General features: G+C 36.4%; 1 pseudogene; it reads right to left on the bottom strand.

The window, feature by feature from the left end:
* Nucleotides 1–5,861: 5,861 nt before the first annotated feature.
* LOC108314308 lies at nucleotides 5,862–7,750 on the bottom strand (annotated as a pseudogene).
* Nucleotides 7,751–19,286: the final 11,536 nt, after the last annotated feature.

Raw genomic sequence — 19,286 nt, 5'->3', positions numbered from 1 at the left:
TTCTCCTGCCCCAGCCTCCCGAGTAGGTGGGATTACAGGCACCCACCACCACACCTGGCTAATTTTTTTTGTATTTTTTAGTAGCAACGGGGTTTCACCACGTTGGCCAGGCTGGTCCCAAACTCCTGACCTCAGGCAATCCACCTACCTTGGCCTCCCAAAGTGCTGGTATTACAGGCGTGAGCCACTGCTCCCAACTGTGCAATATCATTATTTCTATGGAGGCAAGAACAAGGAACTCCTTGGGATACTGAGTCACATAATCCAATTCCATGCCTCTTTAAGAGTAGGAAAAGCACCTGGACAGTCCAAGGGATAGACTCCCAGCAGGAAACCTGTCTAATTATAAAGACTGCTGGTAGCAAGTTTCAATTAGCCCAGGCTAATTGGCCTTCTGGGAGGCTGTCCCCAGAGCTCAGCATGCCAGCCCCAGCATCAGATCCTAAAGGGCCATGGTGACAGAGCATTTCTGGGGATGGTAACCAATGAAAATGAGTCACCTCTCTGGTCTAATCTCAGGAGCAGCAGCAATGGGAGTTGGGAGTGTGCGTGGGTGTCCCGTGTAATTCCAGTTGAAGGACTTGGAGTTCCCAAACCTCAGCAAATCCCAGAAAGCTTTGGTGGAGGAACAGGTAAGGGTGTGAGGACTCAGAGAGGAGAAGAGGATCACTGTCAGCTTGTGAAAGGATCGGAAATCCAATCCCAGGAGAAGGTACAGAGGTCCAGGCAAGAGATGATGGGTACCCACGTCATAGCAGTGGCAGAGAGAGCAGCAGGTGGAACATTTAAAATCCGTATCTATTTTTGAGATGGAATTTAAAAGACTTTCTGAGTCATTTGATGAGGAAAGTTGAGGGGAAGCAGGAGCCAAGCATAATTCCTATGTATCTGGATTGGGCAACTGTGTGGTAAAACAGGCAGGAGTAACTTTTTGAGAAACTTGCCAGTGCAGAGGAAGAGAGAGATGAGGCAGCAGCTGGAGGAGAGAATTGTTCCAAAGATTTTTACTTTAAAGGTGCAAGAAGATTGACCTTTATATTCTCAGTAGAGTCACCAGAGGACAGGGTCAGGGCTCACAGAATAAGGTCCCCACAGAAGGGAGAGGGATTAGAGCCAGGGAGAGGTGGGGTGGGATGTTTTGAGGTTGACACTCTGTCTCAGTAGCTGATGTCATGAATCTCCTGGTCTCTAGAACCTTGACATGACCCTCCTTGGGCCTCATTTCTCTCTATATATACCCATTATAAATTTTTTTTTTCTTGAGACAGGGTCTTCTTGTGCCACCCAGGCTAAGTGCAGGGGCACAATCATGGCTCACTGCAGCCTCGACCTCCCAGGCTCAAGCAATCCTCCCACCTCAGTCACCCAAATAGCTGGGACTACAGATGTGTGCCACCATGCCTGGCTAAGTGAGAAAGAGAGAGAGAGAGAGAGAGAGAGAGAGAGAAACAGAGAGAGAGAGTAGATAGGGTTTCACAATGTTGTCCAGTCTGGTCTCAAACCCCTGGGCTCAAGTGATCTGCCTGCCTTGACCTCCCAACATGCTGAGATTACAGGCGTGAGCCACTGTACCTTGCCAAAAAAAATTTTTTTAAGCCTATGTGCCATGTACTAAAAAAGTCTAAAACACAAGACTAGTTACAGAAGAGTGGAAAGCAAAAGGATACAAAAGATATATAATGCAGTCTGGGTGCAGTGGCTCATGCTTGTAATCCTAGCACTTTGGGAATCTGAGACAGGAAGATCACCTGAGGCCAGGAGTTTGAGACCAGCCTGGGCAACATGCCAAGACCCTGTCTCTACAAAAAAATTTTTTTTAATTAACCAGGCATAATGGCATAGGCCTATAGTGCCAGCTACTCGGGAGGCTGAGGTGAAAAAGTTGTTTGAACCCAGAAGGTCAAGGCTGCAGTGAGCCATCTTCATGCCACTGTACTCCAGCGTGGGCAACAGAGCAAGACCCTGTCTCAAAAAGAAAAAAAAGAAAAGAAAGAAAGAAAAAGAAAAAAAAAAGAAATATAAGGCAAATACTAATGAAAAGAAAACTGGTATAATTATATTAATTATAAACAAAGTAAATTTTAAGGCCTAATGAGATAAAGAGAGTCTGTATGTAATTATAAAAGATAATTTTCATCAGAAAGATATACCAATTCTATCCTCATGTGCACTTAAAACATAGTCTAAAATATATAAAACAAACACTTATGAACTATCAGGAGAATTTGACAAATTCACAATGAATAAAAAGATGTTAGCACATATCTTTAAGTAATTCAGAGCCAAAATGTTAGTAGAAATTTAGATTTAAGCAAATTAATTATAAAATTTGATAGAATGAGCATGTACAGGAATGTTTCCCTCAACAAACAAGACTCATTATATTCTCAAGCACACAGAATATATTTATTTAAAAAATGACCAGAGAGCAAGTCATAAAGCAAGAATAATTTTTTTTCCTATTGCTGCTGTAACTAATAACAAAAAGAAAAAACTTTTTAAGGATTGGTATCATACAAACCACATTCTCTGACCACAAGGAAATTACATTAGAAATCCAGCTAAAATCAATTATAAAAATTTAAACATTTACACAAATATATCATTTGTTAAGAAATTAAGAAATATACTTCTGAAATAATTTTTTAAATGGAAATTAGAAATTACTTGGAACCTGACAAAAACAAAATACTGTACATCAAAGCTTATAAAATAAAATGAAATGAGCAATTATGTTGGGAAAAAGGAGAGTCTGGGATCTAATGAGTTTAAAAATTGAAAAAAGACCAACAGAATAAATACAGGAAAATGAAAGAAAGGAAACAATTAAAATAAGAGCAGTTAACAAAACCAAAATTTGATTCTTTGAAAAAACTAATAGAATTAAGAAAGTTCGGGAAAGATTTACTAAGAAACAAAAAGAAACCAGGCACAGTGGCTTACACCAATTATACCAGCATCTTAGGAGGTAGAGGTGGGAGAATCACTTGAGCCTAGGAGTTCAAGACCAGCCTGGGCAACATAGTGACACCCCATCTTCACAAAAAAATGTTTAAAAAACTTTTTTAATTAGCCGGGCATGGTGCCACCTGTCTGCTGTCTCAGCTACTAGGGAGGCTGGGGCAGGAAGATCATTTGAACTCAAGAGTTTGAGGTTGCAGTGAACTATGATCATGCCCCTACACTACAGCCTGGGTGAGAGAGCAAGACCCTGTCTCAAAAGGAAGAAAAGAAAAGAAGGAAAAGAAAAGAAAGAAAAGAAAGGAGAAGAGATGAGACAAAAAAAGAAAAGAAACAAATAGTAAAAACACAAAAATTTTTTTAAAAGATTTCACTACAGATATATCAGAAATTTTAAAACAAATGAAAAGATATAGCAAGAGGAGAAAGGAAATAGTAAACACTGAGTAGAAATTAATGAAATAGAGAATAGAAAAACAATAGAGAAAATCAACAAAACCACAAGTTGGACTTTGTGTGTGTGTGTGTGTGTAAAGGCAGGGTCTTACTCTGTCACCCAGGCTCCCAGGCTGGAATGCAATGGCACAATCTCGGTTTACTGCAACCTCCACCTCCCAGGCTCAACTGATCCTCTCACCTCAACCTCCTGAGTGGCTGGGACTATAGCCCACAGCACCATGCCCAGCTAATTTTTGTATTTTTTTAGGCTGGTCTTGAACTCCTGACCTCAGTTGATCCACCGACCTCGGCCTCCCAAAGTGCTGGGATTATAGGTGTGAGGCCACCATGCTTAGCCAAGTTGGATATTTTTAAAAATTAACTAAATTTCAAATCTTTAGCTAGATTAACCAAGAAAAAAAAGACAAAAGACTCAAATTACTAGAACCAGAAATGAGAGACATTACTACTAATCTTACAGATATGAAAAGAATTATAAAAAACACTATAACGATTGTGTGCCAAAAAAATTAGATAACTCAGATGAAATCAACAACTTTCTAGGAAGGCAGAAATTACCAAAACTGACTCAAGAATAAATAAAAAATTCGAATAGACCAATAAAGAGACTAGATTAGTAATTTTTAAAACTACCCTACAAAGAAAAGCACAGGTCTAGATAGCTTCACTGGTGAATTTTACCAAACATTTAAAGAATTAATATGAATTTTTCACAAACTCTTCAAAAAATTAGAAGCAGATACTAAGAACATTTAATGAAAAAGAATAGTGTTTTCAACAAATGGTGCTTGAACTATTGGATATCCAAATGCAAAGGATAAAATTGGACACTTACCACACACCAAATACAAAAATAGATCAAAGATCTAAATGTAATAGCTAAAACTATAAAATTCTGGGAATAAAACATAAGCATAAATCTTTTTGTTGTTTTTGTTGATTGTTTGTTTGAGAGAGTCTCACTCGATCTGTAACCCAAGCTGGAGTGCAGTGGCGCGATCTTGGCTCACTGCAACCTTCACCTCTGGGGCTCAGGCGATTCTCCTGCCTCAGCCTCCTGAATAGCTGGGACTACAAGCGTGTGGCCACAACCCCAGCTAATTTTTGTATTTTCAGTAGAAACAGGGTTTCACCATGTTGGCCAGGCTAATCTGGAACTCTTGACCTCAGGTGATCCGCCTGCCTCAGCCTCCCAAAGTGCTAGGATCATAGGTATAAGCCACCACACCCAGCACCCCCATTCTGCAATTTTGGTTAACAAACTCTGAGGCTCCAAACATGTAAACAATTTATCCTTACATTATGAAAGAGTAAAGTTGTGACAGCAATATAATGAATAAAGTCTAGCTTCTCCGAAGAAAGAGCTAAAGATTAAGAAGTGCTGCATTCTTGAAGTCGGTTCAATTTTACCCAAGCTTATTTTAGGTAATCAAAGCCTAGAGCAATGAGCTTAGGTAAAACTTAGGAATACTAAAAGCTAGGTTTATTTGTTGCATTTATCTTCATTTTTGATAGCACAATTAGAAATCTGAGAGTCATATATGAAAGTATAATTTTTCCTGATTAAGATTCGATGCTATGCTGGAACCCTCCTACCCCCTTGAAAGCTAATATATTCTGTTTTAGTCTTCATAGGTCAATGAATAAAAAGGTCTCATAATTCAGGCACACATTTTGGCCAAATTTAGCTTTATCACATCTAAAAAAAATTCATGTATAAAACAAGTATTAGTTCAAAAATATGGATTACTTTTTTAAAAGAGCCAGCAGGAAATATAAAAATACTTAAATCTGGTGGAAAGGAACTGTTACACCTGCCTGAAATTGAGAGGATGTAATGTTAACATACATTACAGTATCATTAGCTACACCTGCTCTCTAGGTGAGAGCAGGTGTAGCTAATGATACTGTAATGTATGTTAACATTACATCCTCTCAATTTACTGTTTAGACCAGAGGTACTCGACACAGATTTCCTAATTCCTGTTACTAAGAGGCGTCTTTAAAGTGCTCCATTTCCCTTGCTTGGTACTCAAAATAAAACGTCCCGGTCCCACTATCCTGTCCTTTCAAAGAAGCAGAATAGCAGCCATTCTGGACTTCTAGAGAGAACTCTTTGGAGATTTTTCATCTAGAAGATTAAGAAGTCTTTTAAGAATTAGAGGTTCAGACATACACTCATCACAACAGTCTAAATTGCTTCAAAATATGAAATGAAGCTGAAATGTTTACATTTAATTTTACATATTAAATTTCTATCATTAAGATGCCAATGTTTTAATGAAAAAGTAGAAAATAGAGTATAAAATTCAGTATCACCTGTTTGTCTCAAATTTAAGTACAGTGAGTATTAAACAGGAATGACAATATAGTAGCAAAAACAGAACTGGTAGATTTGCCCAAATTAACTCTACTTCTCCGAATTTGAGGTGTATGACAAGTTGAATGTTGATCTCTCAGTAATTGTTAATTAGATTATCAGCTTAACACTTTCAAACACTTTGGGAGACATTTCTCTGTTCACATAGACTTAGGTACACATATACTGAGCTGAGAATAGTTTGCCTTCCATTAGTTTGGTCTCTAGGCACTAAATATGTAGATTTCAAATCAGACCATGAGACCCAGTGACCCTCTCTTCAGAGGCATCAGTAATAGATTTGGCAAATGTCTTGAAACATGAATTGTAAATTAACATAGGTACAATCTTGATAATAAGAGTTCCAAATATGTATTTTTTTAATGTTAACATTAGCAAAAAAATTGTAAGTATCATCAGCTCTATTTCCTGAAAATTCAGTTGAGGTAATTTCTGCAAGTCACAGCTCCACATTTACATACCGTTCTGACCCTCTTTTTGGCTGGGTTGTGGTCAATAGAATCTGCAGATGTAACTCTAAAACCTTTCATTTTGATAATCAAAGGTCTGCTCTTCTCCAGCATTTATGGTTCTCATGGAAAACAGCGCTATTCGGGGAAGACAAGGATTGAGGTTATTAGTGTAAACATTGAACACCTGAAGATTCGGTCACAGCTGTGACTCACAAAATGAGATACATTGCCGTATCAAGCCACATCCACTGTGAATTCATCACATTGATAGTCCAGATCAAAGAGATATGTGATTCCCTTGTTGTCATATAACTGTCCCCATTTTTCAGCTTCTTTACTTGTGAGTACCTCTCCAACGTATTCCAGGACAAAACTCATTCTTTTTTTTTTTTTTTTTTGAGATGGAGTTTCACTCTTGTTACCCAGGCTGGAGTGCAATGGCGCGATCTCGGCTCACTGCAACCTCTGCCTCCTGGGTTCAAGCAATTCTCCTGCCTCAGCCTCCTGAGTAGCTGGGACTACAGACGTGCACCACCATGCCCAGCTAATTTTTGTATTTTTAGTAGAGACGGGGTTTCACCATGTTGACCAGAATGGTCTCGATCTCTTGACCTCGTGATCCACCTGCCTCAGCCTCCCAAAGTGCTGGGATTATAGGCGTGAGCCACCGTGCCCAGCCAAAACTCATTCTTTTAATCTTCGCAAGGGTCTTTACATCCCAGCCACGACCATTGCTAGTTCGAAAGATGCAAAGGGAATACCATGTGCCTTTTTGTACAATCCTACTGGGACAACCAGGTCCTCACTGACACCTTGAGTTGCATTCATAGATGGGATTACCAGGTGGGCTTTTAATTTGTTGGTTTTTATTGTAAGCCAAAAGAACTCCAGCTTCAGCAGGACATTTTTCAAAGAAGCAATCTGCATGAACAATCAAAGGTAGCTTCATTGACTAAGCTGATTCCAGGAGCTGGTTTGTATTTATTAAGGTAGTGAAAGTCTGAAGGTGGGCCCTCTAAATCAACAGTATTTTCAACAAATAACGTTTCTTTCTGATTCTTCCTTCTGTTGAGTTCATCTTGCCACTTCTGCAGAGCTATCCTTTGTTTAGCCTTCTTCACTACACTGCGATGGCAGCTTTCAAAGTTTTGTTATTATATTTTGGAGTTATTGCTTTGCCTTTCTTCACCTGATATAAATAATTATGCTTGTCATTAGAGAATTACTGAAGCAGTAACGGGCACTTCAGATTTTCCAAAGGTTCCCAAGCATTTGTAGAATCTGGCCATCCTTTCCATTTTACAAGATAATATTCCATAGCCTTTACTACCTTGTAGTCACACAAGTATTCCACCTCATAATTGTTTAGATTCCCTTTGGTGATTCCAATCACTTTACACGTGAGCTTTTCTTTTCTACATAATTCCTGAACAGTAACAAGTGAAACTAGGCAAAGCACTCACCAAGCTCTTCGAGCCTCGGCCCTGGCCGCCGCCATCTTGCGGAGCTTTCATTCAAACACAGCATGTGCTTATCCTTATTGGCAGGCTTTTCTTTTTAGTTAAGATTCCATACTGGCCTGTCTGTGGATGTGGTTTCCATTTACTGTCTCCAGAAATTATAATGGGAGGATATTGTCTGTGCTCCTCATTCCTTCAGATATTTCTCTGAGTTTCAAGTTCAAGCATTGGCAATGACTGACTCCGCTTAAGGGCGAGTATCTCTGATGCTCACTGCCTCAGCCTGCCCACAGCAAATTAGGGTCCCTAATCAGTCAGCATGACGGTTGCCTCAGGTCCTTCCTTCCTTTCCTTGTAACTGTTGCCTCTGAACTGAGAATGCCTCCAGAACCACTCTTATGGCAGTAGTCCCTTCCTTTGTTTGGCTGTGGTTTGTTCCAACAATTCAATCTCATCTGCTTACCATTTTCCAGGAATTCCTGAACATTTCTTGTTAGCTGGTAGCACTTTCTCTTGCTTTTCAGTAGTTAAGAATTTATTTCTAAAATACCTAGGAATAAATTTAGCTAAGAAGATAAAAGATTTCGGCAAGGAAAACTATTAAACATTGATGAAAGAAACTGAAAAGCGCACACAAAAAATAGAAAACACCTCATGTTCATGGATGGAAAGAATTAATATTGTGAAAATGACCATACTACCAAAGTGACCTACAAATTAAATGCAATCTCTATCAAAATACCAGAGACACAAGATCTTACTTTCTAGACCAAATTTGGGACATAAGTTTCTGATTTATAAGTTTACTGATATTAAAAAAAGCCATCCAGATCCATAAAAGTGAAACTGTATTTGAGAGTTTTCCCTCATCAAAAATGAAATAAAGATAATGATAAAGCTTAGAGAAAGGGACAGATCAGTGAATGGACTTTCGGATGCTGAGAGAGTAGATTCTTTTAACACAGATATGGTCTCTTTCCTCAGGGTCTCCTAGCAAAGAGATGCTAACAGAACCCAAGGAGGCAATACAGATGGTCATATAACTCGGGTACACAGATTTTATGCCTACTAGATTCTTAGATCTATGATCCTGCTGTCATAGGGAACTGCCTGGGCCTGAGCCCTGGAGTCCAAGATTACACAACTGTTCCAAACCCCATCCCCAAAGGTCACAGAGAAGGGCCTAATGGCCACCAGAGGGAGCCCAGGAGCTGAAGCACATCAGCTCATCTGAAATCAATTGAGTAGCCATGACAAGAATAAAACAAAAGAAAGAAGGGTTTATCCCAGAAATACAAAGATAATTCAACATCAGGAAAAACAAATACATTAATATAAATCATTTTATTAACATATTAAAGGGAGAGGAGGCATATGGTCAGGACAAAGTAAAAGACCTGGATTGATGGAGAGACAAAAAACAATGTTCTTGGATAAGAAAACTTGATTTTGTAGCGATGTCAATTCTGTCCAAAATTAGCAAATACATTAAAAGCAAAATCCTAGGAGAATTTTTATGAAATGTGGCAAGCTGATTGCAAAATTTATCTGGAAAAGAAAATATGCAAGAATAGCCAAGAAATGATTGTAAAAGGCTGGTAAGAGAGGATTTGGCCTAGCAGATATCAACATAAAGATATAAATCACTATAAAGCTAGAGTAATTAAAACAGTGTGACATGGGGACAGCAAGAGACAATAACATTTCTTTAGAACATAACACTGGGTCAGAAAGAGACTAATACATTTGTGAGAAATTTGTATAAGATAAAGGTGGCATTTTTTAAATCAATGAGAAAAGAATGACCTTTATAATAAATTTTATTGTGGCAAGTAAATAAGCTTACTTACCCTACCTCACTCACTCAATAAATTCTAGATGAAATAAAATTGAAATTGAAAAGTAAAACTTTTAAATCATTAGAAGAAAATACAGTAAGGAGAATGTATTTAAAACTTTGGGGATATAATGCAAGAGACAAAAATAAAAAAGAAATTTGCTACCCCTAATAATTAAACTTCTATATAACAAAAGGTATTGTACACAAATAAAAAAGGCAACTGACATAAAATGTTTGCCACATATAGGACAGGCAAAGAAATACTATAGAGAATATATAAGGAACTTGTAGAAATCAATATTTTCAAAATTTTTAAAAGAGCATAAAATATGAAGAGACAACAGAAGAAAAATTTTAATAGCAAAAAAATGACAAATAGAATTATTCTTAACATTTTTAGTGATCAGAGAAGTGTAACAACAGCAAGATATCCTTTTTCATCCATTATAATGCAAAATGTAAAAGACTGAGGCCACGTAAGGTGGCTCAAGCCTGTAATTCCAGCACTTTAGGAGGCTGAGGGGGAAGAATCACCTGGAGACCAGGAGTTCAAGACCAGCCTAGGCAAATAACAAGACTCTATCTCTACAAAAAAATTAATCATCAGAATGGGCTGCCATGCACCTCTAGTTCTACTTACTCGGGAAGCTGAGATGAGCAGATCGCTTGTGCCCGGGAGTTCAAGGTTACAGTGAGCTATGATTGCACCACTGCTACAGCCTGGGCAACAGGGCAAGACTCTGTCTCCTTCAAAGTTTAATTTAGTTTAAATTTTAAAATAAAAAGTAAAAGACTGATAACACCCAGCATCAGTCAAGATATGGAGAAATGGATAGTGTTGTATTATTGGTGGAGATTTAAATTAAGACATTTCTGAGGGCAATTTAGGGCATCTTTCAATAATTTAAATAAACATACCTTTGATCCAATAACTCCCTGTCAAGATAGCTATCATAGAGAAGTATTTGTATATGTGCCAAAGAGTTGTGTAAAATGATATTATTTGATATTCTTTGCAGCATTGTTTGCATAGCAAAAGAAAACATTAGATATAACTTAAATGTCCAACAACAGGAAATGCTCAAATGAACTATAATATATTCATATAATAGAATATTACATATAACTTTTAAAGAAACAATTATATAAAAATATCTACAGCTGGGTTTGGTGACTCATGCCTATAATCCTAGCACTTTGGGAGGCTGAGGCAGGTGGATCACCTGAGGTTGGGAGTTCAAGAGCAGCCTGACCAGCATGGTGATACCCCGTCTCTACTAAAAATACAAAAATTAGCTGGTTGTGGTGGTGCATGCCTGTGGTTCCAGCTACTTGGGAGGTTGAGGCAGGAGAATTGCTTGAACTCGGGAAATGGAGGTTGCAGTGAGTCAAGATCGTGCCACTGCACTCCAGCCTGGGCAACAAGAGTGAAACCCTATCTCAAAAAAATAGATAGATAGATAGATAGATAGATAGATAGATAGATAGATAGATAGAGATACATACACACATACATCTATAAGACATGGTATATTGTTAAAAGCAAGCCTCACATATTAAAGAAAGACATAGAAGATTTTAAAAGACTCAAAACTTTTAAAGATAAAAAATACAATTGTTGAAATAAAAAAAATTCAAATGGATGAATGCAACATGATATCCTGGATTGTATCCAGGAACAGAAAAAGGATATTTGTGGGAAAACTGGGAAAATTTGAATAATGCCTGTAGTTTAATACCAATTATGTTTAGTTGTGCCACTGCTAATTTCTGAGTTTTGATAAACATATCATGGCTATATAAGATGTTCACATTAGGAGAAGTTGGTTTAAAATTATACAAGAAATCTGTGTCATATCTTTAGAACTCTTCTGCCAATCTAAAATTATTTCAAAATTGAAAACAAATTTTAAATACATTAGATGGAATTAAAGCAGACTAGAACTTGCAGCAGAAAATATTAGTAAACTTGATACCACAGCAATAGACATTAACAAAAAGAAAAAAGAAAAAAATAAATAAATAAGCAAAGTATCAGTGAGCTTTGGGACTTCAAATGGGCTAATATATGTATAATTGGAATCTCAGGAAAAGCAGCAATGGGCAGAAAAAAATATGGAAAAAAATCAAAATTTTTCCATACTTGATTTAAAAAATTCTACAAAATCATAGATTCAAAAATCTCAACAAACCTTAAGCAGAAGAAACATGAAGATAGCTAGACCAAGGCACATTATAATACAGTTGCTTTAATCAGTGATAAAGAGAACATCTTAAAAGCAATCATAGGAAAAGACACATTATATGCAGAGGACAAACATAAGGATGACAGCAGTCATTGTCAGAAGCAATGCAAGCCAGAAGACAGTAGCGCAATAGCTTCACAATGCTCAAAAGAAAATTAAAATTAAATGGTCAGAATTCTATACTAAGCAAAATACCTCTCGAAACTGAAGTTAAATAAAAATATTTTCAGACATACAAAATTTTAGAGACTTTATTACCAACAGACTAGATCTTTAAGAATGTTAAAAGAGTTCTTCAGGTGGAAGAAAAAATGATATCAGACAAAAATACCTATTTATACAGGCAATAAAGAGCCCTAGAAATTGTAAATATGTAAACAATTATAAAATTTTTTACTCTAATTTTTAAACCTTTTAAAACATACTTTGGATGTGGCCAATAAGACGCTAATGATTTTTTTAAAGGAAGGAATATATAGCATAATTGACTATTAGAAGCAAAAGTAATAAGGTATCATAGAATTTTAACAGATGTGGAATTACAGTATATAACAATAGCTCAAAACCCAGAAGAGGGGAGTGGAAGTTCACTGTTGCAACATTTATATACTACAGGTAACATGGTATTATATTAATTAAAGGTAGATTAATAAGTTACAGTTAAAGCAACCACTAAAAATAAAAGATAACTATGCTAATAAAAGAATTAATCCAAAAGAATACAGAACAAAATTAAAAGGAAATTAAATAACAGATGGAACAATAGAAAACAAACAGCAAGATGAAATATTTAAATCCAATTTTTGGATGACAATATCCATGGTCATTTTTAACATAATTGGTCTAAGCATCTAAATTAAAGGGCACAGATTGTCTGATTAAATTTTTAAAGATCCAACTCTACATTAATAGCAGACAAAGTAGATTTTAGAGCAAAAATATTAACAGGGATAACAGTCCTAAAAGTTTATATATCTAATAACAGAGCTTCAAAATACATAAAGCAATACCTGACAGAACTGAAAGGAGGAACAGACAAATCTATAATTATGGCCAAAGATTTCAACATCCCTGTCTCAATAGTTGAAAAATAAATAGACAAAAAATTAGTAAGAATATAAAAGACTTGAACAATACTTCAACCAACTTAATTGATATTTATAAAACCCTTCACCCAATAACAGCAGAATACCATGGAAAAAGACAGCTAAGGAGAGTCCTCCTGGGGTCAAAACAAACCTCAAAGACTGGCCTCAAAAATATTCCTGCCCAAATTTCATTGGATCAGACTGTGACACAATATATTCCCCAGTGCATGATCAAAAACAATAAAGCAACCAGATGGCAATTTGTGGAGCCTAACACTGGATGTGATACCAACAAAAAAAAAAAAAAAAAAAAAGAGAGAGAGAGAGAGAGAGAGTTTGAGCCGAATGCATAAGCTCTTTAGAAATAAAACACTAATCTATCAGGAATTTGGAATTCTTGGCTCTGGTAGAAATGTTCACAAAGCTGACTCTTAATTTGTAAATACTTTTACAGATAGATCAGGAAAAGCGACAGTCAAATGGCTCTGCTAAAACCACTGTTATCTCAGAGGTGAATGTGCACATATCCAAGGCTATAGCCTCTGAGGAAAGACGGAGGCTTCACACTGTGGAATAATAGACTAAACTAAACAGTCTAGTACAAAGAGGGGTGAAAAATCAGTATCCAGAGTGGCTACCATATATTACCAAAAATACACCATTTCAACAAAAAATTGAGTCATGCAAAGAAACAAGAAAGTATGCATAGATGAGGGGGGAAGCAGGCAAGAGAAACTGCCTGCAAAAGGCCTCAAGTCACATTTAGCCAATGAAGATTTCAAGCACCAACCATAACTATGTTCACAAAATTAAAGGAATTCATGCTTAATTAAAGGATCTACGTACTTAGTGCAATCCCTATCAAAATCCCAATGACATTTTTGCAGAAATAGAAACATCCATCCTAAGATTCATATGGAATCTCAAGGGACCTTGAGTAGCCAAAACAACTTTGAAAAATAACAAAGGTGAAGGACTCACACTTCCTGATTTCAAAACTTACTGCAAAACTACAGTAATCAAAACAGCGTGGTACTGGAATAAAGACAGAAACATAGACCAATGGAACAGAATGAAAAGCCCAGAAATAAACCCTCATATCAAGTGATTTTTGTCAAGAGAAATGAGACTATTTATTGAGGAAGGGACAGTTTTTTTCAGTAAATCATGCTGGAAAAATTAGATATCTACATGCAAAAGAGATTCTTATGTAATGCCAAATACAAAAAAAAAAAAAAATCACAATGGACCAAAGACCTACCAAAAACTATCAAACTTTTAGAAGAAATCAGATGGCAAAAGCTTCATGAATTTGAATTTGGCAATAATTTATTGGATGACTCCAAAGGCAGAGGCAAAGAAAGAAAACAATCAACAAATTAGACTTCATGAAAATATTAAAATTTTGTATATCACAAGACTACGTCAACAGAGTAAGAAGGCAACCCACAGGTTGGGAGAAAATATTAATAAATTATATATATGATGAGGGATTAATATCCATAATATATAGAGAACTTCTAAACTCCCCCCCACAAAAAAGTGCTATTAATAAAAGGCCAAATAACTTAAATAGACATTTCTCCAAAAATCTATACAAATGGACAATAGGCACATGAACAAATGCTTATCACTAAATCATTAAGGCAAGGCAATCAAAACTGCAATGAGATATTCCATCTCACCCAATAGAATGGCTACTATTAAAAAAAAAAAACCCAGAAAATAACCAAGTGCTGGTCAGACTGTGAAGAAATTGGAACCCTTGTGCACTGTTGGTGGAAATATTAAATAGGAAACAGTATGGTAGTTTCTCAAAAAAGTTAAAAACAGAATGACCATATGATCCAGCAATTCTACCTCTGATGGGGGGGGAAGTAAAGGAAGCTATGATGACAATTTCTCATCGAATAGAGAATATTAATAAAGAAATAGAAACTATTTTGAATGAAAAGTCCAAAATTAAATGTACAATAACCAAAATGAAAAATTCACTGGAGGTGCTCAACAGTAAATTTGGATTGGCAAAAGAATCATCAAACTTGAAGGTAGATTGATAGAGATTATATAATCTGAACAACAGAAAGAAAAAAGGATAAAGAAAAATGAACATAGCCTCAGGGAAATATGAAACACCATTAAGTGTACTAACATATAAGTGAGATGGGATTACCAGGAGAGGAGAGAAAGAAAGGAACAGAAAAAGTATTAGAAGATATGATGATTGAAAACTTCCCAATTTTGTTGAAAAACATTACATATCCAAGAAGCCCAACAAACTCAAAGAAACCCATCCCAGACATATAATAGTAAAAGTGCTTGAAAGACAAGGAGAAAACATTGACAGTAGTGAGAGACAAATAACTCTTCACACACAAGGAAATGATAATAAGATTAGCAGCTGATTTCCTGTCAGAAACAATGGAAGCTGAAAGAAAAGCCTACCAACCAAAAATCTTAAAAACAGAAACTATCTTTCAAAAACCAAGGCAAAATAAAGACATATCCACATAAACAAAAACTAAGAGAATTCATTGCTAGCAGACTCACCTTACAAGAAATACTAAAAGAAATCCTCTAGGTTGAAAGCAAGCAAATATAGACAGAAATTCAAATCCACGTGATAGAACAAAGAGCACTGATCAAGGTAATTAAGTGCCTATTTTTTATTTCTTCTCCTATTTTTTAAAGAAATTGTATAAAACAATATTATATAATTATATTCTTGGGAAAATGTATACTCTAAAAATTACAAAATATTGTTGAAAGAAATTAAAGATCAGATTGGCTCATCGGTGCTGTCATGGCAGGTGTGCTGAAGAAGACCACTGGCCTCGTCGGATTGGCTGTATGTGAGAATCCACACAAGACAAGCAACTAAAATCAGTCTGCCAAAATGTAAGAGGCTAAGAATATTGTACACAAAGATCCTTGATGTTCTTAAACAAATCCCTAAAAAAGCAGCATATAGAAAGTATACAGAACAGATTACAAATGAGAAGCCGGCTATGGTTGAAGAACCAGATGTTAAAAAATTAGAAGACTAACTTCAAGGCGGTCAAATAGAAGAGGTGATTCTACAGGCTGAAAATGAACTAAGTCTGGCAAGAAAAATGATGCACTGGAAACCATGGGAGATGTTAAAGGAAGGCCAGCATAATTACTAAATGACTGGTGGGTTGATTGGAAACTGATATAATTTAAATATTCTGTTATATTAAGAGCATGCCCATATTATTGACATTTTATAATCAAGAAAAGTGATATAGAAAATATTTAAGAGACTGTTAAAATTAGTGATTATGGTAGTACAGTCTCGTGAATCAATTTTTGATTCGTGAAATATTCATACAAATTATTTCAAAGATGATATTTCTTTGAGCAGAGAGGTCATGGAAAAGTTGAAAATTAATTTTTAAAAATCCTATAGATCTTCAATGCAGAGGCCATAATCCAAAGGTAAAGATTCTTTAGTAGTATCTTCAATACCTCATTAATTTTTTATCATCCTAAGAAGAAAAAGTCCTTAATTATTATTGTCTAAACAAATTTATAGATCACTGTTTGAAGTAAATAATAAGAGTGAATATTTTCAAATGTGATAAAATAGAACAAGTGGCTGGTGATAAAATTTGAAATTATGGTTAACCTCCTTGGCTGTGATCTTACTTATGTATAATAAAATTTTAATATATAATTAGGCTGGGTGTGGTGGCTCACACCTGTAATCCTAGCACTTTGGGAGGTCTAGGCAGGTGGATCATTTGAGGTCAGAAGTTTGAGACCAGCTGGCCAATATAGTGCAACCCTGTCTCTACCAAAAATACAAAAAATTAGCTGGGTATGATGATGTGTGCTTGTGACCCAACTAATCAGGAGGCTGAGGTTGGAGGATCACTTGAGCCAATAAGGCAGGGGTTGCAGTGAGCCCATATCATACTACTGCATCCCAGCCTGGGTACCAAAGTGAAACCCCATCTCAAAGAAAAAAAAAATTAAAATTAAAATAGGCTAAAGAACTGAATACACATTTCTCCAAAGAAGATATACAAATGGCCAATGAGTACTTGAAAACATGTTCAACATCATTAACCCTTAGAGAAATGCAAATCAAAATCACAATTAGGTACCACTTCACTCTTACTATGATAGCCATATATATATATTTGAGACAGGGTCTCATTCTGTCACCCAGGCTGGACTAGAGTGGGGTGAACACAGCTCATTGCAGCCCTCAATCTCCTGGGCTCAAGCTATTCTCCTGCCTCAGCCTCCTGAGTAGCTGGGATTACAGGCACGTGCCACCATGCCCAGCTAATTTTTTGTAGTTTTAGTAGAGACGGGGTTTCACCATGTTGACCAGGATGGTCTCGATCTCTTGACCTTGTGATCCACCCGCCTCGGCCTCCCAAAGTGCTGGGATTACAGGCTTGAGCCACCGCGCCCGGCCTATACCTGGCTAATTTTTTGTAGAGATGAGGATTCACCATGTTGGTCTCAAACTCCTGGTCTCAAGTGATCTGTCCACCTCAGCCTCCCAAAGTGCTGGGATTACAGGCTTGAGCCACCGCGCCCGGCCTATACCTGGCTAATTTTTTGTAGAGATGAGGATTCACCATGTTGGTCTCAAACTCCTGGTCTCAAGTGATCTGTCCACCTCAGCCTCCCAAAGTGCTGGGATTACAGGCATAAGCCACTGCACCTGGCGAGGATAGCTGTAATTTAAAAAGCAGATAATAACAATTGTTGGTGAGGATGCGGAGAAATTGGAGCCCTCATATATTGGGGAAATGTAAAATGGGAAAGTAAAATGATACTCTCCATTTTGGAAAATGGCAGTTTCCCAAAACATACACATAGAGTTTCTATATGACCCAGAAATTCCACTCCTAGGAAAATATCTAAAAAAAAAAAAAAATGAAAATATACATCCACACAAAAACTTGTATACAAATGTTCATAGCAGCACGATTAATAAGAATCAAAAAGTGGAATCAAACCAAATGTCTATCAACTGATAATGGGCAAGTATTATGTGATATAGCCATACAATTGAATATTACTTAGCAATAAAAAGAAATTAAGTCCGGATACATGCTACAATATAGATGAACCTTGCAAACATTGTTAAGCAAAAGAAACCAGTCACAAAGGGAAACATATTATATAGTTTCATTTATATAAAATGTCCAGAATAGGCAGCTCAATCAAGACAGAAAGTAGATTAATGATTTCCTAAGACTGGAGGAGGTTTGAGAGGAAAAGAGGAGTGACTGCTAATGGGTATGGGCTTTCTTTTGGAAGGGATAAACACGTTCTAAAATTGACTGTGTTGATACTCAAAACTATTGCATTGTACACTTTCAATTCACCTATTGTACACTTTAAATGCACCCATTTAAAGTGTACAATTCAATAGTTATGTGTTTGAATTGCTCATTTTAAATGGGTGAATTTAAATGGGTGGCTGCACAGTATTTGAATTATAGCTCAATAAAGACGCTATTTTTAAAAGGAACTAATCATTGATTCGCGCAACATGGATGTCTCTCAAAATAATCATGCTGAATGAAAGAAGCCAGATTTTACAAAGAGTACATTCTGCATAATTCCATTTATGTAAAATGCTAGAAAATGAAAGTAATCTACAGTTACAGAAAGCAAATCAGCGGCTGCCTGGTTGGAGAAGAAAGGGATGTATTACCAAGGGGCATGAGAAAATTTGAGGGTGTATTAGGTAAGTTCATTATCTTGATTGTGGTCATGGTTTCATGACTGTATAGCTTAGAACTAATCAAATTATATGATTTAAATATAGTTGTACATCAATCATCCTTCAATGAAGCTGCAACAAAAAAAAGCATACTAAAAAGTCACAAGGCTATTTCTGTGTATAGATATACATATATAATCACAAGACCTATTTCTATGTATAGATATACATATGCAAATTACCTGAAAAGTATCTGGATAGATATATACAAAACTAATAACAATAGTTACTTTTGGAAAAGTAAAAGCATAAATTTATTTTGTGTAAATAAGTAAAATGCTAATAAAATTACTTCTAATTTTAAAACAGTGAAATAAAAATTTAACAATAATACCTAGTTCCAAAATAAAATAACACTAATTTTTAAAGAGACTCTTGGCTGGGCGAGGTGGCTGACGCCTGTAATCCCAACACTTTGGGAGGCCAAGGCAGGAGGATCACTCGAGGTTAGGAGTTCTAGACCAGCCTGGCCAACATGGTAAAACCCTGTCTCCACTAAAAATACAAAAATTAGCCGGGCATGGTGATGCATACCTGTGGTCCCAGCTACTGGTGAGGCTGGGACGGGAGAATTGCTGGAACCCAGGAGGCAGAGGATGCAGTGAGCCAAGAACATGCCACTGCACT

The sequence above is a fragment of the Cebus imitator genome, unplaced genomic scaffold (assembly GCF_001604975.1).
Source record: "Cebus imitator isolate Cc_AM_T3 unplaced genomic scaffold, Cebus_imitator-1.0 Scaffold149, whole genome shotgun sequence".
Classification (NCBI taxonomy): Eukaryota; Metazoa; Chordata; class Mammalia; order Primates; family Cebidae; genus Cebus; species Cebus imitator.
The sequence above is the reverse complement of the archived record's forward strand: the minus strand, read 5'-3'. Positions and strand labels throughout refer to the sequence as shown.